The 26,767-nt window shown below is 38.7% G+C and overlaps 1 long non-coding RNA gene and 1 pseudogene across 1 annotated transcript; one reads left to right on the top strand and one right to left on the bottom strand.

Annotated features, from left to right (window-relative positions):
* Positions 1–23,925, top strand: LOC149840043 (uncharacterized; annotated as a pseudogene).
* A 2,116-nt stretch (positions 23,926–26,041) lies between these two features.
* On the bottom strand, positions 26,042–26,473 carry LOC149840042 (uncharacterized). The gene is made up of 3 exons (XR_016431302.1): positions 26,446–26,473; positions 26,233–26,298; positions 26,042–26,113 (listed from the first exon to the last, which is right to left on the bottom strand). It is a non-coding gene; the product is annotated as an uncharacterized LOC149840042 (long non-coding RNA).
* Between the last annotated feature and the right edge of the window lie 294 nt (positions 26,474–26,767).

Raw genomic sequence — 26,767 nt, 5'->3', positions numbered from 1 at the left:
ATGGCCGCCGTCTGGCGAGCGAATCGTCTTCTTCCTCCGAACCATCTGAAACTCGCGAGGGGGCTTGCCGGGACTTTCTACGCTTCCGAATCGGTTATCTCGCGTGCCCTTGCTCGCGGCTACCGTAGCGGCAGGAACCGAGACGGTCCCCTCATAATGTCGGTCCATAAACCCCCCTCTCGGTTTTCTCTCTCTCTCTCTCTCTAGAGTTGCTTGATCTTGTTGCTGTCGATCCTTTTCGGTCTTTTCGACTTCGGATTTGATGCATTTCTCACAGGGGATCGGAATTTCGCGAGAAATTGCTAATCTTTTATGTTTTTATTCTCCTGATATTCGAGTGTAAACTCTTGGAATGATGTTTGTTCATACCATGTTCTGTTTAAATTAGAAAATATATCTCATAGAAGAAAAAAATGCATAATTGAAGGAGTTCTAAATCTATGTTTGTTGATACTTGTTTTCTTCCAAAGATGGGATTTTTCTGATTTTGTTTGGTTGTAAAATTTTCTGAGATAGATATGGGCATACCCCACCAACCTAATGGGGCATTCACATTGTCCCTGATAAGAAGGCCTTTGTGGTTGAAAGATTTGGCAAGTATGTCAAGACCCTTGATGCTGGCATTCACGTGTTGATACCAATAGTCGACCGCATAGCTTATGTGCATTCGCTTAAAGAAGAAGCCATCCCTATCCCAGATCAATCCGCCACCACAAAAGATAATGTCAGTATTTCGATAGATGGAGTGCTCTATGTAAAGGTACTTGAAGTTTTACTGCTTCAGTTTGACACTTCCTTTCGTATTTTTATGATGATGGCTTTCTTAGAGATAGAAATGTGCGATGTTTCTGGGTTAGAGAAGAAATTTTGCATGTGGTTTGACTTGTTCTTTGTTTGTACATCTTACAAATTGTTGATCCTTTCCTAGCATCATATGGTGTCGAGAATACAATTTTGGCGGTTATTCATCTTGCACAAACGACAATGCGTAGTGAGCTTGGTAAAATTACCTTGGACAAGACTTTCGAGGAACGGGATACGCTAAATGAGAATATAGTGGTGAGCTTAATGCATCTGAAATCTCAAAAGGTTTTGGAGCTTCTATCAAAAGATTGGTTCGTTACATATAGATTTTTTTATGTCAAAATCTCAAAATGTGTAGATTTTGTTGAAGTCAGTTTGTTGCTTGCACTTATTAATTATTATCTTGTAATTTTTGTTTGAATGTAAGACATTCATATTGATCTTCATCTCTATATCTGGTACACATTATAGACGAATCTTATAATGAATGAAAAACATTCATTTGGATGTAATAGCAGTGTCATCAGTATCACCATCTTGACTCATTACCTTGGAATCCTAAAGATTTCTTGCTTCACGTATTTTGGTTATTTCCTGATCACTTCCCACTTCACATGGATCTAAAAAGTCTTCACTTTTTGCTTTCTTTTCCTGCATCACTTCTTGATTTCACTTCCCTCTCTGGCAACCTTGTTTTCAATCCCATCTTATTTGGTTAGTTTAATGCTTCCCAAATCGCTTGAGTTCTGCTATGATTGTAATCAAGTTTCTTCGTGTCAAATAACCACCCTATCAATCCATGGGGATAGCTTATCACTTTAAATGAATCAGTTAGAGTATAATTTCTTAGCTCTGAGCAAACAGCCTCATGTCAGGCTGAAGCTGGGATGCAATTAGGCTTGGCTATCTTGATTTTGGGCTAGATAGCTCAGACCAGCTGAGCCATGAATTGGCATAAGCCCCAAGTGGAACCTTAGGTCGAAAGGCATTATCTCTGGTAATCAAAACCTGGTCAAATTTGTTTGATGGACAAGACTGCAGTAAATGGTCTGCCTATGTTTTAGGCCAAAACCTATCTTAGAATGTCTGAGTGTTCTGGGCCTGTGGACAACCAACCTAGTATTTTTGCAGTATCCTGAGCCACATATTGTCTCTGAAAAGTTAAGGTAAATGTATTATTATTTCTCATGGTTTTGTATCTTCGGGGAAGCAAGTCACTGAGAAACCTTCTGGTTTTTAAGGATTTTCAGAATCTCATCTTTGATTCTATTTGTGAAAATTGTCTATTTTCTTGCAGCAACAGTGTAAAAGTTTATCTTGTGTGTTTTCTATGCCCTACACTTTTGTATAAATCTGTTTTGTACTGTTGATAGGGTTGATCAAGTAGAATTTTACATGATCTATGGTATATTTCATTACAGTTATTCTCTTTTAAAATACAGAAATCGATAAATGAAGCTGCCACAGCTTGGGGTCTGAAGCATGGTTGCCAGTTGAGGAAGCGGGAGCGGGAAGCGATACGGGAAGCGGGAGCGGGAAGCGAGGCACTTTCAAAATTTTAGGAAGCGGGAAAGCGTGGGACCACTTAGGAGCGATTCGGGAAGTGTCTCGGAAGCGACCTAGGAAGCGTCTCGGAAGCGACCTAGGAAGCGTCTCGGAAGCGAGGGGGAAGCGAAAAAAATAAAAATAAAAAATAAAAAATACAAAAAATTTAAAAAAAACAGGGGAAGCGAGGGGGAAGCGTGGGGGAAGCGAGGGGGAAGCGTGGGGGAAGCGTGATGGGAAGCGCGCTTCCCATTAAAGGGAAGCGCGTCCCCCATTAAAGGGAAACGCGTCCCCCATTAAAGGGAAACGCGCTTCCCAAAAAAGGGGGACGCTTCCCCCCACGCTTCAGAAGCGCGACGTTCCGCGCTTCCGAAGCGCGCTTCGGGGAAGCGCGCTTCCCCTTTTAGCTAGGCGCTTCCGGTAACCCTGGTCTGAAGCATGGTTGCCAGTTGAGGAAGCGGGAGCGGGAAGCGGGAAGCGAGGCATTTTCAAAATTTTAGGAAGTGGGGAAGCGTGGGACCACTTAGGAGCGATTCGGGAAGCGTCTCGGAAGCGACCTAGGAAGCGTCTCGGAAGCGAGGGGGAAGCGAAAAAATAAAAATAAAAAATACAAAAAATTGAAAAAAACAGGGGAAGCGAGGGGGAAGCGTGGGGGAAGCGTGAAGGGAAGCGCGCTTCCCATTAAAGGGAAGCGCTTCCCATTAAAGGGAAGCGCGTCCCCCATTAAAGGGGGACACGTCCCCCATTAAAGGGAAGCGCGCTTCCCAAAAAAGGGGGACGCTTCCCCCCACGCTTCGGAAGCGCGCTTCCCCTTTTAGCTAGGCGCTTCCGGTAACCCTGGTCTGAAGTGCCTGCGGTATGAGATAAGTAAGTTTTCCTTTTCATCATACTATCCTGAGTTCTATGATGACATGTTGCTTGAATAATACCAAAATTCATCTTTCAGGGGATATATCTCCTCCCCCTGGGGTGAGGGCTGCAATGGAGATGCTGTTAAAATTGTATGTAATCACTGATATACGTATATCAGGGGCATTATGGTCATTTTATGTATAGTATTTTAGCACAGTCCATTAAAGACTGAAATGTAATTTTTCTTTTTTGTTTTTTCTTTTCTTTTTCATAATCATGTATAGCTGTTGGGGGCTGTCAGTCCAACTAGTCGTTGGACTGCACTTCCAACGGTCAGAATTTTGAACGTTGGAGGCTCTATAAATAGAGCCTCACTCTCTCTTGTAACATATGCTTTTTGAGAAGCATTTTGAGAATATATAAAATCCTCTTTTATTTTAGGCTTTGTGCCTTTGCTCTATTGTAAAAGAGATATTTGTCATCTCCTTTGTGAGATTGTTGTTGGTCCATTAGTGACCATTTCATATTTGTGCACTTGTGTAGCCTTTCATTGGCATTGTAATAGTGCACTATCGTTCCATTTCAGACGCAAGCTGAAGCTGAACAGCGGAAGCGTGCTCAAGTGCTTGAATCTGAAGTTTTTTCTTTTCGCTATTGTCCTGCATAAAATCATGGTTCAAAAAAATAATAATGTTTGAAACTTTGAACTGGGATAGCTTTGCATGCAAATTTAGGACATAATTTTTCAATCACCGCAATGCAAAACAAAAACATTATTGTATGTTTCTTTTCATCTTGCTGTGACTACCATGAGCAGATGGATGTCAAATTTAACAGGAGAGAGGCAAGCTAATATCAATATAGCTGATGGCAAAAAAAATGCTGTTATCTTGGAATCGGAAGCTGCAATGACGGATCAGGTGAACAGAGCTGAAGGTGAGATAATCATTAATCCTGTTCACCTCTTTTTCTTCATCTATTCTCTCATCATTTTAATGCATTTGACCCAAAACAATTGCTGATGAATATCATCACAATTTTATGGAAGCTTCATAGCTCAAAGGCACCATATGAATGCATATGATAAAAAAATTAGAAGGTTTTAGCTTGTCCCATTAGGTGTCACAACAATGTGTTATAGTCATAGTTTTTCTCCTTTAAATTAGGGTGTGTTAGGGATGCAAGTGGTTTGAGTTCTGACATGGGTTTGACCCAGATTTGATCCATCTTCCCAGATACAGGCAGCCCTTATCTTGATGTGGGTTGGATCTAGAATATATGTGGTTGGGCCATGTTACATCGGATCTGGATTTGGGTAAGCGTTTGATATGGAATCTGGGATGAAATCATATCTGAAGTGACCATTAAACCTTTTTCCCATATAAAAACACAATTGAACCGTTTGTGTCCCTATCTATGTATTTTTTGGGAACATCTCATTCATGAGGAGAGGTGGAGACTGGAGAGGTCATCAAACTCTTGTTATCCTAGTTGAAAGGAACAAAAGAGATTCCTAAGGGTTTAGAATATTTGGACTCTTTATTCATCTGTCCTCATATGCTTTGTTACTATTCAAGGTTTTAGATTAAAACCCTTTGTAAAACCAAAAAAAAAATGCTTTTTTATGGATTAGGTTTGACTCAGAGTTACCAGTCGAGGAAGCGGGAGCGGGAAGCGATACGGGAAGCGGGAGCGGGAAGCGAGGCACTTTAAAAAATTTAGGAAGCGGGGAAGCGTGGGACCACTTAGAAGAAAATTCCGAACCGTCTCGGAAACGACCTAGGAAGCGAACCGGAAGCGACCTAGGAAGCGAACCGGAAGCGAGGGGAAGCGAAAAAAATGGAAAAAATGGGGAAGCGAGGGGGAAGCGTGGGGGAAGCGTGGGGGAAACGTGGGGGAAGCGTGGGGGAAGCGCGCTTCCCATAAAAGGGGGACGCGCTTCCCATAAAAGGGAAGCGCGCTTCCCAAAAAAGGGGGACGCTTCCCCTCACGCTTCGGAAGCGCGCTTCCCCTTTTGCCTAGGCGCTTCCGGTAACTCTGGTTTGACTTGTACCAAATGTAAAGTTTCCCCAGTTTACCACCAAGATAGTAACTCTAATTTTTTTTGTCAATTTTAGGAAGCTTAATATTTTTTCTATTGTATGTTGTGTCCCACTATCATGAGGACCATTTGTGTTTCGAAATGCGCATGTATGTATGTAAAATAGATTTAGAATTCAACAGATAAAAGGTGATTTAGAGATATAGAAAGAGAGGCTCATAATGTTCAAATGAGAGAGAGAGAGAGAGAGAGAGAGAGAGAGAGAGAGAGAGAGAGAGAGAGAGAGAGAGAGAGAGAGAGAGGAAACCATGCTTCCACTTTCAACACTGGAAAATCATAAAATATTAATGGTTGTAAGTTATCTCTCTTATGTTAATGTTATTGTATTTTTCTTGTCGTCTTCAGTTTCTTTTTTTTTTTTTTCCTTTTTCTGACTTTTCTGTCTCTATTTTCTTTTTGAAGTCTGTCCATGTGTGTCTGTGTGTGTGTGTGCATGTGTGCATGCACTCATGTATGTATATCATGCATTTCAACTTATTGAATTAACAGTGAAATATTTATGTGGAGTAATTTAATGAGTTATTCTTCAATTTCTAGGTTATTACTGCTCACCAACAACTAAATCCATGTTCTTGTCCATCATTTATGAACTATGTCACATGGACTCTTCTTTAGGGTTGTCGCACCCACGTTGACACCATGTGGGTGTGGGTGCGACCCCCGATGCAACTACCATAAGAATTAGGGATGTCAACATGTCGGGTTTGGTTCAGACCCAGGTGGAACTAGACCTCGCCCCGATTTTCGGATATGGTATCGGGTCTGGACCCAGGTCTAATTGGACCCACCATAAGAGAAACCATACCAGGACCCGATAAGAACTACATGAACCACACTCGGGCCATACCCGATAAAATACTATTTTTATCATTTTTACATTAAAAATTTGCGGGTCTTAATCAAAACTCGGGTCTGGTATAAAATTTCACCAACTATATCCAGATCCATGTATTAATCGGACCTTCGGGTTCGGACCTGGGTCTTAATCGGGTCTTCTTATTTATCACCATACTCGAACCCTATAGAGTTTGGTACAAAGTTACCGGAAGCTTCTTAGATAGGTGGGAAGCTCGCTTCCCGGAAACTCGTTTCGGAAGAACGATACTCCACGCTTCCGAAACTTGATGAGAACCTCGATTCCCCCACGCTTCTCCTATGCTTTCCACATGCTTCATCTATTCTTCTTATATATTCTCCTACTCAACTTTTCATATTTTTTTATGTGTTTCTCTAACTCTTCTCACTCACTTTCATGTGTTTTCTATAAATTGGTAGTTATCATTTTTAGATTTTGTTAAAATTTTAATTCTTACACTAAAAAAGTCATGAAATTTAATATTAGTCACTTTAATTTAGTTTTTATTTGTGTTTCATTTTGATTCTCATTCAATTCTTATATTTCTTTTTTAATATTTTTTGTTTCCCGCTTTCTATACATTTTAAAATACAGCGCTTCTCGCTTCCGCTTGCCGTATCGTTTCTCGCTTTTGCTTCGTAGTCTGACAACCTTGGTTTGGTATGGGTCGGGTCCGGGTAAACCTGACCCGTTGACACCTCTAATAAGAATCTGCCTCACTGGGTGCCGTCAAACTTCTTAAGGTGTGGTCAACCTGTGCCCAGGGTTATAAATGTCCAAAAATGGACTCGATCAACTATGACCGAGCCCATTTCGGTCCAAGTAAAAAAACACTTAAACAAAATTGTGTTTTTTTTTGGGCGCGGGGGTTAGAGCACAAATGTTATTGTATTTTTCTTGTCGTCTTCTGTTTTTTTTTTCCTTTTTCTGACTTTTCTGTCTCCATTTTCTTTTTGAAGTCTGTCCATATGTGTGTGTGTGTGTGTGTGTGCATGTGTGCATGCACTCATGTATGTATATCATGCATTTCAACTTATTGAATTAACAGTGAAATATTTATGTGGAGTAATTTAATGAGTTATTCTTCAATTTCTAGGTTATTACTGCTCACCAACAACTAAATCCATGTTCTTGTCCATCATTTATGAACTATGTCACATGGACTCTTCTTTAGGGTTGTCGCACCCACGTCAACACCATGCGGGTGTGGGTGCGACCCCCGATGCAACTACCATAAGAATTAGGGATGTCAACAGGTCGGGTTTGGTTCAGACCCAGGTGGAACTAGACCTCGCCCCGATTTTCGGATATGGTATCGGGTCTGGACCCAGGTCTAATTGGACCCACCATAAGAGAAACTATACCTGGACCCGATAAGAACTACATGAACCACACTCGGGCCATACCCGATAAAATACTATTTTTATCATTTTTACATTAAAAATTTGCGGATCTTAATCAAAACTTGGGTCTGGTATAAAATTTCACCAACTATATCCAAATCCATGTATTAATCGGACATTCGGGTTCAGACCTGGGTCTTAATCGGGTCTTCTTATTTATCACCATACTCGAACCCTATAGGGTTTGGTACAGAGTTACCAAAAGCTTCTTAGATAGGTGGGAAGCTCGCTTCCCGGAAACTCGTTTCGGAAGCACGATACTCCACGCTTCCGAAACTTGATGAGAACCTCGATTCCCCCACTCTTCTCCTATGCTTTCCACATGCTCCATCTATTCTTCTTATATATTCTCCTACTCAACTTTTCATATTTTTTTATGTGTTTCTCTCACTCTTCTCACTCACTTTCGTGTGTTTTCTATAAATTGGTAGTTATCATTTTTAGATTTTGTTAAAATTTTAATTCTTACACTAAAAAAGTCATGAAATTTAATATTAGTCACTTTAATTTAGATTTTATTTGTGTTTCATTTTGATTCTCATTCAATTCTTATATTTCTTTTTTAATATTTTTTGTTTCCCGCTTCCTATACATTTTAAAATACAGCGCTTCTCGCTTCCGCTTCCCGTATCGTTTCTCGCTTTTGCTTCCTAGTCTGACAACCTTGGTTTGGTATGGGTCGGGTCCGGGTAAACCTGACCCATTGACACCTCTAATAAGAATTTGCCTCACTGGGTGCGGTCAAACTTCTTAAGGTGTGGTCAACCTGTGCCCAGGGTTATAAATGTCCAAAAATGGACTCGATCAACTATGACCGAGCCCATTTCGGTCCAAGTAAAAAAACACTTAAACAAAATTGTGTTTTTTTTTGGGCGCGGGGGTTAGAGCACAAATGTTATTGTATTTTTCTTGTCGTCTTCTGTTTTTTTTTTCCTTTTTCTGACTTTTCTGTCTCCATTTTCTTTTTGAAGTCTGTCCATATGTGTGTGTGTGTGTGTGTGTGCATGTGTGCATGCACTCATGTATGTATATCATGCATTTCAACTTATTGAATTAACAGTGAAATATTTATGTGGAGTAATTTAATGAGTTATTCTTCAATTTCTAGGTTATTACTGCTCACCAACAACTAAATCCATGTTCTTGTCCATCATTTATGAACTATGTCACATGGACTCTTCTTTAGGGTTGTCGCACCCACGTCAACACCATGCGGGTGTGGGTGCGACCCCCGATGCAACTACCATAAGAATTAGGGATGTCAACAAGTCGGGTTTGGTTCAGACCCAGGTGGAACTAGACCTCGCCCCGATTTTCGGATATGGTATCGGGTCTGGACCCAGGTCTAATTGGACCCACCATAAGAGAAACTATACCAGGACCCGATAAGAACTACATGAACCACACTCGGGCCATACCCGATAAAATACTATTTTTATCATTTTTACATTAAAAATTTTTCTTATGGTAGAGCACAAATGTTATTGTATTTTTCTTGTCGTCTTCTGTTTTTTTTTTCCTTTTTCTGACTTTTCTGTCTCCATTTTCTTTTTGAAGTCTGTCCATATGTGTGTGTGTGTGTGTGCATGTGTGCATGCACTCATGTATGTATATCATGCATTTCAACTTATTGAATTAACAGTGAAATATTTATGTGGAGTAATTTAATGAGTTATTCTTCAATTTCTAGGTTATTACTGCTCACCAACAACTAAATCCATGTTCTTGTCCATCATTTATGAACTATGTCACATGGACTCTTCTTTAGGGTTGTCGCACCCACGTCAACACCATGCGGGTGTGGGTGCGACCCCCGATGCAACTACCATAAGAATTAGGGATGTCAACAAGTCGGGTTTGGTTCAGACCCAGGTGGAACTAGACCTCGCCCCGATTTTCGGATATGGTATCGGGTCTGGACCCAGGTCTAATTGGACCCACCATAAGAGAAACTATACCAGGACCCGATAAGAACTACATGAACCACACTCGGGCCATACCCGATAAAATACTATTTTTATCATTTTTACATTAAAAATTTGCGGATCTTAATCAAAACTTGGGTCTGGTATAAAATTTCACCAACTATATCCAAATCCATGTATTAATCGGACATTCGGGTTCAGACCTGGGTCTTAATCGGGTCTTCTTATTTATCACCATACTCGAACCCTATAGGGTTTGGTACAGAGTTACCAAAAGCTTCTTAGATAGGTGGGAAGCTCGCTTCCCGGAAACTCGTTTCGGAAGCACGATACTCCACGCTTCCGAAACTTGATGAGAACCTCGATTCCCCCACTCTTCTCCTATGCTTTCCACATGCTCCATCTATTCTTCTTATATATTCTCCTACTCAACTTTTCATATTTTTTTATGTGTTTCTCTCACTCTTCTCACTCACTTTCGTGTGTTTTCTATAAATTGGTAGTTATCATTTTTAGATTTTGTTAAAATTTTAATTCTTACACTAAAAAAGTCATGAAATTTAATATTAGTCACTTTAATTTAGTTTTTATTTGTGTTTCATTTTGATTCTCATTCAATTCTTATATTTCTTTTTTAATATTTTTTGTTTCCCGCTTCCTATACATTTTAAAATACAGCGCTTCTCGCTTCCGCTTCCCGTATCGTTTCTCGCTTTTGCTTCCTAGTCTGACAACCTTGGTTTGGTATGGGTCGGGTCCGGGTAAACCTGACCCATTGACACCTCTAATAAGAATTTGCCTCACTGGGTGCGGTCAAACTTCTTAAGGTGTGGTCAACCTGTGCCCAGGGTTATAAATGTCCAAAAATGGACTCGATCAACTATGACCGAGCCCATTTCGGTCCAAGTAAAAAAACACTTAAACAAAATTGTGTTTTTTTTTGGGCGCGGGGGTTAGAGCACAATTGTGTAACCCCCCCCCCCCCTAACCCCTCCGCCTCTCGTCTCCAATCCTCCTCTTCCTACGACAGCGACGACGACACTGGTTCTCCTCCTCTTTCGACAACAACAACACCTAGGTAAGCCTCTCTCTCCTCCTCTCTTCTTCTTCTTTCTTATCTTTCGCTGCCTCCTCTCTTTCTTCTTCTTTTTTTTCCTTCTCTTCCTCCCTCCACCGCCTCCTCCTCTCTTTCTTCTCCCTTCTCCTCCTCCTCTTCTCTCTTTTCTTCTTCCTTCTCCTTCCTCCTCTCCTCGTTGTCGCAGGGGTTGAGCCCAAGGTTGTGTTCGGCTCCTGGGTTCAACAGAACCTAAACCCGGGCCTGGGTTCAACTCTATTGAACCCAGGGTTGCTGGGTTCGGCTCTATTGCACCCAGGGTTGCTGGGTTCGGCTCTATTGAACCTGAACCTAGGGTTGTTTGGTTTTGCTTTGTTGAACCCAGGGTTGTTGGGTTCGACCTTGTTGAACCCAGGGTTGTTGGGTTCGACCTTGTTGAACCCAGAGTTGTTGGGTTCAGTTTGTTGAACCCAGTCTTGGGTTCAACAGAACCTGAACCCAGATGTGGGATGTATGATATACTTTTGACGAGGGATTTAAATTTTGGGATGTATGATATCATGCTGAACCTAGAGAATTGTAATGCAGATAAGGATCATATAAATTTTGGGATGTAAACCCAGAGTAGCGTGACTTGGAGGGGAAGCATGATTTCAACACCGCAAACATGGACTTGACTGAGTCTACTCTTCCTTGTGATGAAATTGATGAAGAAGAAAATTATTATGATCATTACCTCGTCATCGTATACATTGTCTATGATATACTTTTGTTTTGCAATTATGCATTGTTTACTTCTTTTGTTAGTATAATTTGCTTCTTTTCTGCTTGACTTGACTTATACTTCATAGTTAATTTGATTTATTGCATGAATTTATGCCTGATGAATTGATGATATGATAATTATTTTTATTTCATTAGTATATATATATATATATATCCTCCCCGCACCCTCGCACCCAAGTTTTTTTAAAGTGCCACAACGCCGCATCCACATCCGCATATCCGCACATGCACCTATGTGACATAGTTTATGAATGTATTTTAGAAAGAAAACAGCATGTGCCATTAATGCTACTCTTAATGAAAATTATGCACTCTTCTCCATTCATTAAAGTTCCACATGACCTTTTAGAATCTAATCAGGTGAATTCTGTTAGTTTGCTGTATTTGTGTTAGTTGTGCTTCTAAACTGGCTGTGAATATGAGTTCTTAGTATTACCTTTTCCATCTTTGTCATGTGGAAGGGGTTCATGTATTTCAGTTGAGACGGCACTCTATGAGACTGTTTCTCCTTTTTCCACCTTTTTATTAAAATTTGGATGTTTTATTCTCTTGCTTGTCAGTATCAATTTCTGTTATTCTTTGTGGATCCAACCTTCTCCTTGTCTAATTTCATTTGCTATATAAAATATAAATGTCTTAAGGATATTGCTTGTATGCAATAACTTCCATGAAATTTTGAGGTGCTTATCTTATTAACCACATGTTACTTTGAGGCACAAATTTATCTTGTAGTTTTCTAAGTTTGGGCACCTTCCATGTTCCATTTACATGGGTTTCCCATGTTTAGGAGCCGTAAATAGTTGTTGTCAACCATGACTATGTTAGAAAATAATACATATATATACTTGAATATATATATATATATATATATATATATACATGCTCTTCGTAATACAAGAGTATTATATGTATAAGTATATGTATATAAATACATATTTAAAGTATATACGTATATTCTTGTAATTTTTATTTGTTATATCTTCTATAATTTTTGTACTTTTTTTGTACACAGTCAGTAGCTACAGTCTGGACATAGAGCCGTTGGGCTGATTCCCAATAGCTCTAATTAGAGCTGTTGGGAATATCCCAACGTCTCTTTTCATATTAGATGCTCTCAGTAAATAAGGGTGATCAAACCCATTGTATACATTAATTGAAGAAAGGGTTTTATCCCCTCATATGTAGTGTGAAGCATTTGAATGCTATTTTGCGCTAGCATATGTTTTGAGTGTTCGAAGTATCAAGTTATTTGAAAGCTTGATTGTTTGTAAGTCTTCTTCACATGGTATCAGAGCTTGGTGTATGATCAATCGTGCATTGGTGGGCTACCTCGAAAAGCATGCTTATTCTCCTTCGTGGTGGTGATTTTTTTTCTTTTTTAATTCACCATGGGTGAATTTTTCCCACACAATACAAGCAACTCCAACTTTATTCCGTCATTCAAACTTGAAGAAAGCAACTACAACATTTAGGCGGGACACTTGGAGACATTCATCAATAGTCAAAGTTTGTGGGGATTCGTAAGAGGTACTATCCTTGAACCTACTCCCAAAATTACATTAGTTGAAAATGGGATTGAGACTAGTCTTGACGAAAGAGACAAAGCCATTTAAGAATACTACAAGAAATTGAATGAATAAGAAATGAAAAATGCAAAAATTCTTTCATGGATTCTAAGTGGAGTTGAGACGAAAATTGCCTCAAACCTATTATGCTACAAAAAGGCAAATGAAGCATGGAAATATCTTAGATGTATGTTTACCGAAAAAGATATGACTCACAAATATTATCTCTAAGAAAAAGTTAGAAATATCAAACAACAACAACAACAACAATGCCTTCATCCCAAACAATTGGGGTCGGCGATATGAACAAAAAAGAAATCATTTTGGGTCCTCCACATGAATCCTTCTCCTCCAATCATTTTTATCCAATGTCATGTCCTCGATGAGGTTCAAAGCATTCATATCCTTTCTTATCATCTCCATCCAAGTCTTCTTAGGCCTACCCCGACCTCTTTTAGCTAATAGATTTCCCCATTTCTCCATCCTTCTAACCGGAGCATCATTAGGCCTTCGCTAAATATGCCCAAACCATCGTAAACGATTCTCACTCATCTTATTTTCAATGAATGCAACAACTACCTTCTTACGTATTTCCTCGTTCAGAATCTTATCTTTTAGTGTCTTTCCACACATCCATCGAAGCATACGCATCTCAGTTACACTCATTTTTTGAAAATGATGTCTCTTGACAGCCCAACATTCCGTACCATATAGTAAAGTGGGTCTAATTGTCGTCCTATAAAACTTCCTCTTCAACCGCAATGGCATTCTACGATCGCACAACACTCCAATTACACTTTTCCATTTCATCCACCCAACCTTAATTCTATGATTTACATCTCCATCAATTTCTCCATTCTTTTGAATGATAGATCCCAAATATTTGAAACAGTCATCCACCGCTATTTGTTGCTCACCAAGCTTCACTACACTCTCATCACTACTTGATTACTAAAACGACATTTCATATATTCTGTCTTACTCTTACTTAACGTAAAACCTCTTGCTTCCAAAGTCTGTCTCCATAATTCTAACTTAGCATTAACCCCAGCTCTAGACTCATCAATCAAAACAATATCATCAACAAACAACATACACCACGACACATTTTCTTGAATTGATCTCGTAAGTTCATCTATCACTATAGCAAAAAGGAAAGGGCTTAATGCAGATCCTTGATGTAACCCGACCGTTATAGGAAAATTATTTGTCACCCCTCCACAAGTGCGGACATTGGTTACTACTCCTTCATACATATCTTTAATTATACTAATGTACTTGAGAGATACCTTTCTTCATCATTGTCCACCAGAGAACATCCCTAGGTACTCTATCGTATTCATTCTCTAAATCAATAAAAACCATACGCAAATCTTTGTTCTCCTCTCTATATCTCTCAATAAGTTGTCTAGGAAGATGTATAGCTTCCATAGTTGATCTTTCAGGCATAAAACCAAATTGATTCTCCGATATCATGGCAACCTTCCTCAACCTATACTCAATCACCCTCTCCCAAAGTTTCATAGTATGACTCATGAGTTTTATACCACGATAGTTTGTGCAATCTTGTATATCACCCTTATTCTTATAGAGAGGCACCAAAGTACTCTTTCTCCACTCATTAGGCATCTTATTTGTCCACCAAATCTTGTTAAAAAGATTTGCCAACCATACTAAACCTTTCTCCCCCAAGCATTTCCAAGCCTCGATAGGTATACCATCCGGACCAACTGCCTTTCTGGATTGCATTTTCTTCAAAGCCTTTGCAATTTCTTTCTTTTGAATCTTGCGCATGAAGTCACGATTCATCTCATGAAAATGAATGGAGAAGTCTCCAAGATCCTGAGCATGCCTTCCATTAAATAGCTTACCAAAATAATCTTTCCATCTCTCCTTAATCTCCTCATCTTTAACTAAAACCCTTTGCGTTTCATCTTTGATATATCTAACCATACCCAGATCCCTCGATTTCATATCTCTCATATTTGCAAGCCTATAAATATCCTTTTCGCTCTCCTTGGTATCTAACTTGTCATAGACCTCATTATATACCTTATCCCTCGCGTTTCAAACTACTTTTTTAGCTTCCTTCTTTGCTACCATATACTTCTCCAAATTCTCATTATCACGACTCTTACTTAGATTTTTATAACACTCTCTTTTAACCTTAATAGCTAATTTGACATCTTCGTTCCACCATGATGTATCCTTAACTAGCGGTGCACCGCCTTTAGACTCACCCAAAACCTCCTTTGCCACCTTTCGCATGCAACCCGCTATCTTATTCTACATTGATTCTGCATCCTCCTCGAGACACCAATTAGCTTCCTTAGCTACCTGTTCTACAAATATTCCTTGTTTAGCTCCTTTCAGTGCCCACCACTTAATTCTAGGATCTATCCTATGTCTATTCCTTTTGTGACATTTTCTAATTTTAAGATCTAAAATTAAGACTCTATGCTGTGTATCTACACTTTCTCTCGGTATAACCTTACAATCGATGCAACAACCCCTATCTCTCTTTCTGAGTAGAAAAAAATCTATCTGACTCTTATTAACCCCACTTTTAAATGTTACTAGGTGAGACTCCCTCTTCCTAAACCACGTGTTGGCTAAGATCAAATCATAGGACAAACCAAAATTTAAAATCCTTTCTCCACTTTCGTTTCTTTCTCCTATACCATAGCCTCCATGGATACTCTCAAATCCATCCCTACTAATGCCTACATGTCCAGTCAGGTCTCTGCCGATGAAAATCTTTTCTCCATGAAATATCCCTTGTACTACTCCGTCTAAATCTTCCCAAAATTGACGCTTAATGGAATCGTCTAAACCGACTTGAGGTGCATAAACACTAATAAAATTAATAATATCCGTATCTACTACTAATCTAATAAGTATAATCCTATTCCCCTTCCTACAGACCTCAACTACATTATCTATAAACTCATGACTAATAACAATCCCAACTCCATTCTTATTCCTATGTATTCTTGTATACCAAATCTTATATCCCCAAGGTTGTATCACTTTTGCTTTCTCACCTACCCATTTGGTCTCTTGTAAACATAAAATATCAATCTTTCTCCTACACATAATATCTACTAACTCTACCAACTTACCAGTTAAAGACCCTATGTTCCAAGTGGCTAACCTAATTGTATGGTCTTGAACTATCTTTTTTACCCTCACCCGTCCAACAAAGTGCGGGAACCCTTGCCTATTTGACCCCACCCCCGGGCGCCGGTTTGATGCATCGCTTCTGGGCAATGTCCTAGCTACCCTTGCCCACTTATCACTGCCTCCGAGCCTATAGAGTACAGAGCGTCGCTTAGTAGGGAACGCCCCAACGAAATTCGCATATTGGTTCATATTCATAGGGTGTGACTAAGTTTTTATGCTGGCTGTCACTGGCCTACCACAACCCTCCTCCGTTATCCGGGCTTGGGACAGACAATGCATAACTAAACAATTATGCACAGGATAAAAAAACACGGCCTAAAAATGTATAAAAAGCAAGTTTTTTTTTTAAAAGAACGACATGAAAATGCCAACAAAAGGAGAATTTGGCGGAAGTACGTAAAAAAAATACCTTGAATCGTCGCTCATCGATGAGGGCTTCCTCCGTCACCCGTGTCGAATCTCCCAAAGCGTGAAAACCCCCTCCCTGTCGCTGAGAGAGAGAGATAGATGTGCGGTGGGAGCTTCGTCTACCTCCGGCGACCCAGGTTCCGACGAGCTTCTTGAGAGAGAGAGAGAGAGAGAGAGAGAGAGAGAGAGAGAGAGAGAGAGAGCAGTTAATCGGGTTTGAGAGTTGGGGGAAGGCACCAACGAGCTTCGTCTGCCTTCGGCGACCCAGGTTCCGGCGACCCAAAGAGAGAGAGAGAGAGTATCCAGTAGTCGAGGGTTTCAGATTGTGTCCCTACTCTGGTTCAGGCGACCTCAAAAAGAGAGAGAGAGAGTAACCGTTAGTCGAGGGTTTTGCTTCACTGTTAGTCAGCGACCCAGGTTCTGGCGACCCAAAGAGAGAGAGAGAGAGAGTATCTGGTAGTCGAGGGTTTTATATTGCGCCCTGCTCTGGTTCAGGCGACCCCCCTTGATTTACACAAAAAAATTGAATGAGAATCCCTGAGCCTTTCAGAAATCCACGAAATCCCCAAATCCACTACGCCTATGAATGCCGATTCACGGAAATCTCAACCCCTTCTGGTTCCACTCGTGAGAAAGTTAAGGAAGGAGTGTGGAATGACCCCACAAGATATACAAATTATGGAAGGAAAACAAGAAGAGAGATAAAATGTTTGTTTATGCTTTGGTGCAGGCTTATTGCATGTTGATGAGGATCACTATTGATTGCAACAGCTGCTTTAAGAAGATCAGAAAAGCTCTGCTCAAGATCAAAATATCAAACACGGAGATAAAAATATAAGAGATTATTTTATGGAGTTATCTTCCATATGGACCTAATTTGCCCAATTTGAACTCAAATGAGAAGGTAAGTGTATAGAAATGCGAAGAGTTCAAGTTGAGGAAGATAAACTCTTCGCTTTTCTCTATGGTTTGAGACCCGAGTTTGAACAAACAAGGGCCTCCTTGCTATCATCTTCGTCACCTCCTCCTATTCATGAGATTCTCACTAAGCTTAGTGGAGAAGAAACTAAGATAAATATGAGTAAAAATATTAGTGTGCTTGCCACTTCTAGCAATGACTCAGAAGAGGATTGCGCACTTGCAACATCTAAACCAGGACATTACATCAGGCCATACAAACCTCCTCATTTTAGTAAGAATAAAAAATCATTTGCCATAATTGTAATGAACTTGGTCATATTAGGCCTCAAGTCCTAGATACAAATATAGGCCTCAAGAAAAACGTGTTGCCGCTGCACCATCAAAACAAGATGAGGATACTCTGAATCTCAAAGACCTCACCAAATTATTATCTTAACGGACGGATGCATTGCAACCATTACTCAAAAGATCTACCTCATGAGCGACCATTGCATCCTTTTCTACTCCTGGTATGTGCTCTTGGCTTCTTGATTCAAGAGCTTCTTTTCATATGACCCCACATAAGTCTATATTATCCGAATGTCAACCTAATTCAAATGCATTCTTTATTTCCACTGCCGATGGCACTGCCTTGGAAATAGAGAGTGTTGGAATTTTTTAAAAAGAGTTGTCAAAACATAACAAATTTTATATTCCAAAAATAAGACTTATATCAAAACTTCATCTTAATCTACTTTCAGTTTCTCAAATCTCGGATCATGGATATGATGTCATTTTCTCATCAAGTAAATGTTAGGTGCAAGATCGCCAGTTCGAGAAATTGATTGGAGAAGGTTCTAGGCAAGGAGATCTCTATTATATGGATTTCCTTTGTATTCCAAAAGCTATGTCACACGGACTCGGCTCCAAGGTCGCCGCACCCGCGTCGACACGCACCGACACGGGTGCGGCTCGGACTCGGTCAACCCGACCCTGGGTGTGGTCAACGCACCCAGGGTCATTTTGGTCCATTTTTTGGAATTTTTTTTTAAAAATTTTCTGGGCTACAGCTATAAGGAAAAAAACCCATCACAACTAAAAAACCTGTACACTTTCAAGTTTTAAGTACAGAATGGGCACAACTCAAGTTTTTGTGGTTTTTTCCTGTATGAAGAAAGTGAATTATTACAGTGTATGAAGAAAGTGCCCAAAAGTGAATTATTCCTGTATGAAGAAAGTGTACAGAATGCCTTCACAACTCATCAGGGCACAACTTTGACCGAGTCTTATATATATATATATATATATATATATATTTTTTTTTTTAATATATATATAACCGAGTCCCCGTGTCCAAAATTTTTGAAATTGCGCCGCACCCGTGTCGCACCCGCACCCGCACCCGCACCCGCACCCATGTGACATAGTCCAAAAGAATCTTTTTGTAACACTGCCCAAACAAAAGATATACGGACTTGGCATCATAGACTTGGGCATCCAAATATAAGAAAATTAAATTTTGTACCTGTTACCAAGAATCTTTGTAAAGATAATTTTGAATGTAAAGAATGTTTACTTGGTAAAATGATAGTCTTGCCTTATGGTCAAAGAACTTTTTATTCTTCAATGCCTTTTGAATTAGTTCATTCGAATCTGTGGAGTCCTGCTCCTGTTGCCTCTAAAAGAGGATTCTCTTACTACGTTGTGTTTATCGATGACTTCACTAGATATTGTTGGATTTACTTTCTTAAGTTTAAATCTGATGTATTTGCAACGTTCAAAACATTTCATAACATGATTAAAAATCAATTTGAAAGTAAGCTCAAAATTCTCAGAACTGACTCTGGAGCAGAATATTTGTCAAATGAGTTTAAACATTTTTTAGAAAATGAAAAAATTTGACATAAAAAACCGTGTCCTAGAACCCCACAACAAAACAGAATTTCTAAAAGAAAACGCAGACATATTATAAAAACTACAAGGACCCTTCTTATTGCTAGAAATGTTCCTAAAAATCTTTGGGCTGAAGCTGCATTAACCGCAGTATATCTCATAAACAGGATATCTTTAAAAAATTTTTCAAATGAAATCCCCTTTGAAAAATTATTCAAATATCAACCTGACTATCAAAGACTGAGAATCTTTGGTTGTAAATGTTATGTTTTAAATGATAAAGGAGATAAACTATCTTCTAAAGCTATCCCCTGTGCGTTGATTGGCTACTCTGAAACACAAAAAGGATTTAAATGCTACGATATAAAAATGATAAAGTTCTTGTCTCAAACAATGTTAATTTTGTTGAAAATGAAAGTGGATTTGAAGGAAACACGTCACAAGACATAAATTCTGATTATTCTTGTTTAAACTGTTGTCTAATGATGAAAATAGTTATGTAGAATCTTCTATTGAAGATAGAACAACTGTTGAACCAATAGTATACACTAGAAGAAATCAAAATGCAACCAATGAAAGTGTAAATCAAAGTAACCATGAAACATTAGAAATTCCTTCAGAACAAACCACCATTCGTAGATCTGAACGAACCTCAAGAATTCCAAACAAATTTGTGTCTTATGACTCATTCTCTCCTAAACATAGAGCATGTCTTATATCTTTATATTTTGAATCCTCATGTTACAATGAAGCAAAAAATTTGCCCGAATGGATAAGAACCATGCATATAGAATTAGATGCTCTTAAAAAAGCTAACACTTGGGAAATTCTAAATTTACCCATTGGGAAGAAGACCATAGGATGTAGATGGGTCTTTAAAGTAAAAAACAAAAGTGATGGATCATTGGAAAGGCATAAAGCCATGCTAGTTGCCAAAGAATATTTTCAAGAATACATAGTAGATTACGAAGAAACTTTTGCTCCTGTTGTCAGGATGACCACTGTTCGAATGCTTATAACTATTTCAGCTATTAAAAATTGAAATATATTTCAAATGGATGTTAAAAATGCCTTTTTGAATGAGAATCTTAATGAGAAAGTATACATAGATGTTCCACTTGGATTGATAATTCCTTCAGGTAAAGTGCTTAAGTTAAAAAAGGTGGTATGACATCGTACAAGCACCTAAAGCTTGGTTTGATATTTTTAACAATGTTATTACAAGATATGGTTTTAAACCATGCTATACCGATACACCTTTATTTATCAAGAATTCTTCTGCAAGGATTATAATTTCACTTTTATATGTTGATGATATATGTTGATTACAGGTAGTGACAAAGAAGGAATCAAGAAAGTCAAACAATTTTTCAAAAATTCTTTTGAAATGACAGATCTTGGGTTCCTAACATACTTTCTTGGTATAGAAGTATCCTACTCTAACAGAGGGTACATATTGTCACAAACCAAGTTTGCTTCAGATATTATTGACAGGTCAGGACTATCAGATTATAAAGTTGTTGACACCCTAGAGACTGTTGGAATGAAGATACGAGCCGATGATGGAATTCTTTTGGACAATCCAACTCTCTTCAGATAGCTCGTGGGATCTCTTATGTATTTAAGTATTACAAGACCAGACATAGCTCATGCTGTACATATAGCCAGTCAATTTCAACACGCTCTAACATTAGCTCATATGAGTGCAATGATGAGAATTATCAAATACATTAGAGGCACACTAAATAAGGGAGTTTTTCTATCCTCTTCTTCTTCCTTAGATCTTATTGCATACTCTGATGCTGATTGGGAATGAGATCCAAATAATAGGCGCTCAACAACTGATTTTTGTGTGTTTCTAGGTGAATCTTTGATTTCATGGAGGTTCAAGAAACAACAAAAGGTGTCACTATCATCTATAGAAGCTGAATATAGAGCAATAGAGACTACTACCATGGAGATCGTGTGGTTCAAACAACTAATTTCATATATGGGAATTCATCTTCAGAATCCTACAAGATTATGCTGTGACACAACAAGAGCTCTATATACATTGTCCGAAATTATACGTTTGTCCGAAATCATACGTTTCAAATTTCAACTTGCGGATTTCTTCACCAAGGCACTGTGCTCACCAAGATTCAACTTTTTACTTGACAAACTTTCAGTGATTTCACCATAAATTTGAGGGAGACTGTTAGAAAATAATACATATATATATATATATATATACTCTTCGTAATACAAGAGTATGTATATGTATAAGTATATGTATATAAATTACATATTTAAAGTATATACATATATTTTTGTAATTTTTATTTGTTATCTTCTGTAATTTTTGTACTTTTTCTGTACACAGTCAGTAGCTACAGTCTGGACATAGTCGTTGGGCTGATTCCCAACAGCTCTAATTAGAGCAGTTGGGAATAGCCCAACGTCTCTTGTCATATTAGATGCTCTCTATAAATAAGGGTGATCAAACCCATTGTATACAGTAATTGAAGATGGGGTTTTATCCCCTCATATTTATGAATACAGTGCATTTGACGCACTTTCCTACTTTTGTAGTGTGAAGCATTTGAATGCTATTTTGTGCTAGCATATGTTTTGAGTGTTTGAAGTATCAAGTTATTTGAAAGTTTGATTGTTTGTAAGGCTTCTTCACATACTAGGAGTCAAGGATTTGTTTTTTATAGGATGTTTTATTTTTTCTCTTTACACCATTTATAGTGCTAAAAATAATAAATGAGAAAGGGAAAATGAAGTTTGGTGAGAGCTTCTCATCTTCTATCTGACCAGTAGCATATGTACTATAGGAGAAGCTGAAGCTATTCTTGCTAGAGCTCAAGCGACTGCAAAAGGAATTTCATTGTTGTCAGATTCAATCAAAGCAAGTAGGGGCGTAGAGGTAATGCTTCTTCAATTTATGGTGTTTTAACTGCTTAAATAGTTCAAACATATATTGAAGGTATTCATATCTTAATTCTTTCTTATTTTGTTAACTGCTTGATTTTCAAGCAACTCTGTTCATTTGTAGCCACTGTTGTCATCTCCCAATGTTCTGCTTGTTGTTAAAGGTGCCTCCTTTATTTGATCAGTACAAGTGTTTCCTGATAGAGCTACATGGTTATATTATGAAGAACTATGGCAGTTGTTTTGGTGATTCTTGGTGGGGCTGTGATTGCTCATACTACTATGCATTTGTGGCTTGGTGACATGCATTCAGCTGCTAGCGCAGTTCAAAGGCAAATCAAATGCACAGCTCATGTCAAAACTAAAATATGACTACTCTTGGATAGAATTCTCTTAATGACATAGTGGTTGTATTGCAAGCCTGCAACCTCAAATTTTTGCTCTTCATTCATATCAGCTAAACTGTGACTGTGGTTGGCTAGCTGTTAGGACTTTCAATAGTTTTCCACAAAGATCATATGAAAAACCTTACTTGGGAGAAAAGAAAAATAAGAGATTGGAATTCTATAGCAATTGTATGAAAAACTTCTTGAGGGCTTCACCTTTTTCACCATCCATTGGGATGTTTGTTTTTTGTGCACTGTGGAAAGTTTCAGAATAAAACTTTCAAATGCAATTCATGTGATAAAAGGATGGTGAAGACTGTAAGATCCTCTTTTTATAACTAACATATTTGTCTAGAGTGTGTGCCTGTATGAAGTTTAAACCCTTCAGTGTGCAGTGGTTGCACTTCTGAATCTACCTTAATTTTAAAAATATATGGGGTCTTTTTTTTTTTGGAGATGAGACTTTCAAAAAGTAGCAAAAGGTAGTTTAATAATTTTAGCTTGTCAAGGCAACCGTTCTTTACCTAAAAAGTGGCAACTTATGTTCAACGAAGCTCTCTCTCTCTCTCTCCCAATATTTTTCTGTCTTGCCTCTATTGTTAAATGATAGAGGTTTCACACTTCGGATCCTAGATTTTTTTATTTTTTATTTTTTGTGTTTAGTTTCCATTGCAGTGATCTGTGTTCTGCCTATCACTTTCTGGTCCTAATTTTTTGGAACTTTGTTGCATTTAAGAATCTGGAGTGCAAATAAACTTTATATCAATGGGTTCTAGTCAAATATTATCGGATTGTTGATCTTCAGTAGCCCATTGGTTCTTTGAATTGAGTGGTGCGATGATCTTGACGAGTTCTTTTCATTCAGGCAGCTAGCTTGAGGATAGCAGAACAGTATATACATGCATTTAGCAACATTCCCAAAGAGGTAACTTAAATGGTGGATTAAAAGCAGAGTACTATCTTAGATTTCTCTCCTGAATTTGTGATGTCTTACCTGGGTCTCTGTTGCCTCTTTGCAGGGCACAACTCTATTGCTTCCTAGCACTGCTGCAAATCCTGCTACAGGCTTTGACGATATATAAAAGTCTGATCGAGAATGGTCCAAGCTACACCAATCTGAGTTCCCATTGATTCAACTGATGAAAGCAAAGTTGATGGTTCCACTAAACAACCTGGTGATGAAAGCCTTGCATCCGATTCAGGCATTGCATCTTCTAATGCCTTCCCTGATGGCACAGTCTTTACGTTGCAAAGCTGCAGGAAAGATCATCACTGATGGCAGCCTTACCATTGGATAAGTTGTGCAGATCAGTTTTGTTGTATCTTGCATTTAGTGAGCTGATTCTAGAGTTCCTGTTTCTGTTTTTGGCGGTGTTGAAATGTTCGATGCAACAAATTTTGTCCATGGTTAAATCGATCGGCACTCCAGTGAAAGGATAAGTTAATTAGTTGAGATTTGAAAATGCTGCAATCGTAGTTCAGAATGAATGATGTGAGCATCTTTTTATGATCTGATGAAGACTTGGCAAACTTAGGTTCTTCTTGTGGGTTCCAAACCCGACAATCCTTGGTTATGGTAGTGTTGGGGTCACATTTGACCAGTACAAAGTCTTCTAATTGTACGATAGTGGTATCAAGAAATATTTTCATTTGGCCAAGCACCCAGTTGACTCAACAAGTCCACTGGGTGAGTTTAGGTCAACGGCGTTTGCCAGTTTTGATTGCATGTTATTAGAACTTGGTCATGGACAGACTAGTCTGGTTCAACCGGGATATTGCATGTTCGGACCTAGTTCCACTCTGCACCGCAATACTCATAACCCGGTCAGACCCATTTGAGTTCTCAGATAAGTCATTTTGAAGAGGAGGAACCTTCACCGAGAACCGGTCACATAATGGGGCCCCCACCCTACTAGGTAAATCCTGGGTGATGTCACCGGCACTCAAGCCCTTATGAAGCCCACCAGTTAAAGGTACCTGCACACCCGATGGGAGTCGAACCTGAGACAAAGGGGTCAGCACCTTCTCCCCAAGCAATATTTTCAATTCCTACGTTGAGTTGTTTGGGACAAAGAAATTGGTAGAAACATGACATGAGAAGGGAATTAATGTTTGTTAATTGTTTTTTGAAATATGCTTATTTTGGGTTTCTTAAATCATTTCTATCAACCTCTCCGAAATACTACCTTTCAATTAATCCGTATCTTTGTTAGATCCTAATTGGCATCAGCAGGATTAAAAAGTGCCTCAAAAATCACTTAAAAATAAAACCAATTCTCTGATGCTGCCACGTTTGCATGATAATAAGTGAAAATATAATAAAATAACAGGTCAAAAAAGGTCAGAAATCTTTAAACATCTGCAACACCTAAATGACGGAAATCTTTAAAACATCTAAAAAATATGCCTTAAAAACTAACATTGGAAAACCGTTCAAGTCTTGAGAACCTTTCTGAGTCGCAGCACCTTTTATTTTTGTTGTACAAAAACCTCTTTACTTTTTTAATCACCGCGAGGCACAACAGCAACCGTGCCCTGTTATGGTTCCGTCGGTGTAAAAAGTCTATTGCACTATATTCCACCTCTGCACTAGATCTCAAAACTGTTTATTGTTTCTTGCTGTTCCATGGTACTCCCTATGTCAATCAGAGAAGCTTTCCCTTGCTTCCACTTGCACACTTCTGCGGTTTTGAATTCAAGATGTCCTTGCATCTCAAGATAAATCAAGTGGCCCCTAGCAAGGTGTGCAAAGCCCACATGGGCAGAGTCGCACCATCTTAACCAACAAAAAAATTCAGTGGACTACAGAATTCAGACAGTATCACAAGGAAATTCTAGGTTTTCCATCTAGTTTTTCGCTGTTTCTTTTCCCCCCTTATGGTCTACCTTGGGCTAGTTCTTTACACAACGTGAGGAAAATGCTTAGGTAATGATTTCATGTTATACGACTGCTAGCTCTTTTTATTTTACAATGGTGAACTGGAACGATGTAAAAAGATAAAATAAAAATAAAAATAAAAATAAACCAACACAGGCTTGCTCTGCATACCTACAGCCTAAGTGTGATGAGGCAAAATTTGAACAAGATTACAGCTCAAGACGGAAACTTACGGCAGATTGTTCAACAACGGCAGATTGTTCAACAAGCAGACGCCTGTTTTAAAAAATAAAAGTTTTGGAAACGTAGAGCTCAAAGAGAGAGAGAGAGAGAGAGAGAGAGAGAGAGAGAGAGAGAGAGAGAGAGAGAGAGAGATGTTTACTTTGCAGGATAACCTGTTTATTTTGACATTAGAAAAGAATGACATGTTACAACAAAATCATTCATTAACCTTCCCTTTTTCTGTTTACTGATCAACTTCTCAAATCTTGGTTGTGCGTTCAAAAAGTTATGTCACGAAGTCTCAGTCTCAGCTTCATGTTACTAGCTTGAACGACAACCTCTTCTTTGGAAGCATCTAGTTTCAGAGCTTTCATTTTCCTGGCAAGGGAGGGCACAGCGACCATTTCGCCAATTTCAGGAATTCTATTTTGCTTTCCTACAAACATAATGAAGCATGTTAGGCTCCTTTTTCCCAACGCAAAGGTGCAGTTCAACAGTAATAATTCATTGATCATTTTTGTGCAAGCAAAGCATGAAAACAAACTGAAATGGTACCCGATAATAGTGGCTTACAATCCTGATCAGACTCTCCGGCTTTTGCTGCAGATCCGTTCTGTTTCCCTACAAATTTAAGCAAAAGAATTTGAAAATTGCAATAGCCTCACGACATATGATCTTGGGAAGCACTTACTCGTTATTCTCATGCCTCTGGAGGTTTTAAAAAAGTACTAAATCCACCAAATTTCACAAGCAAGATTGATATTATACCTGCTAATAATTGTATCTGACTTTCATCGGCTGTATTTTTAATGCTGCAGGCCTGCCTTTCAGTGCTTCATTTCTTTTCAATGCCTGAAATTGTCGCAATTTACTATGTAAAGTAGACCGTGCCCGTTCTGCAGTTTCAGAGATCTCTTGCATCTTCCTAAACCTCTGAATCACACGGTGCTCATTTATTTTTTGACTCGCTTCTAGCAGCATCTCATGAAGCTCTATTGCAAGTCTACAATAACAAAACTATATTAGATTAAAAAAAAAAATCTTAGTACAAGGATGATTACATCTGATGATGGCTTGAACAAACTAATCA

Source organism: Nuphar pumila, chromosome 4 (assembly GCF_984573655.1).
Source record: "Nuphar pumila chromosome 4, dmNupPumi1.hap1.1, whole genome shotgun sequence".
Taxonomy (NCBI): Eukaryota; Viridiplantae; Streptophyta; class Magnoliopsida; order Nymphaeales; family Nymphaeaceae; genus Nuphar; species Nuphar pumila.
This window is presented reverse-complemented; position numbering and strand designations above follow the sequence as displayed.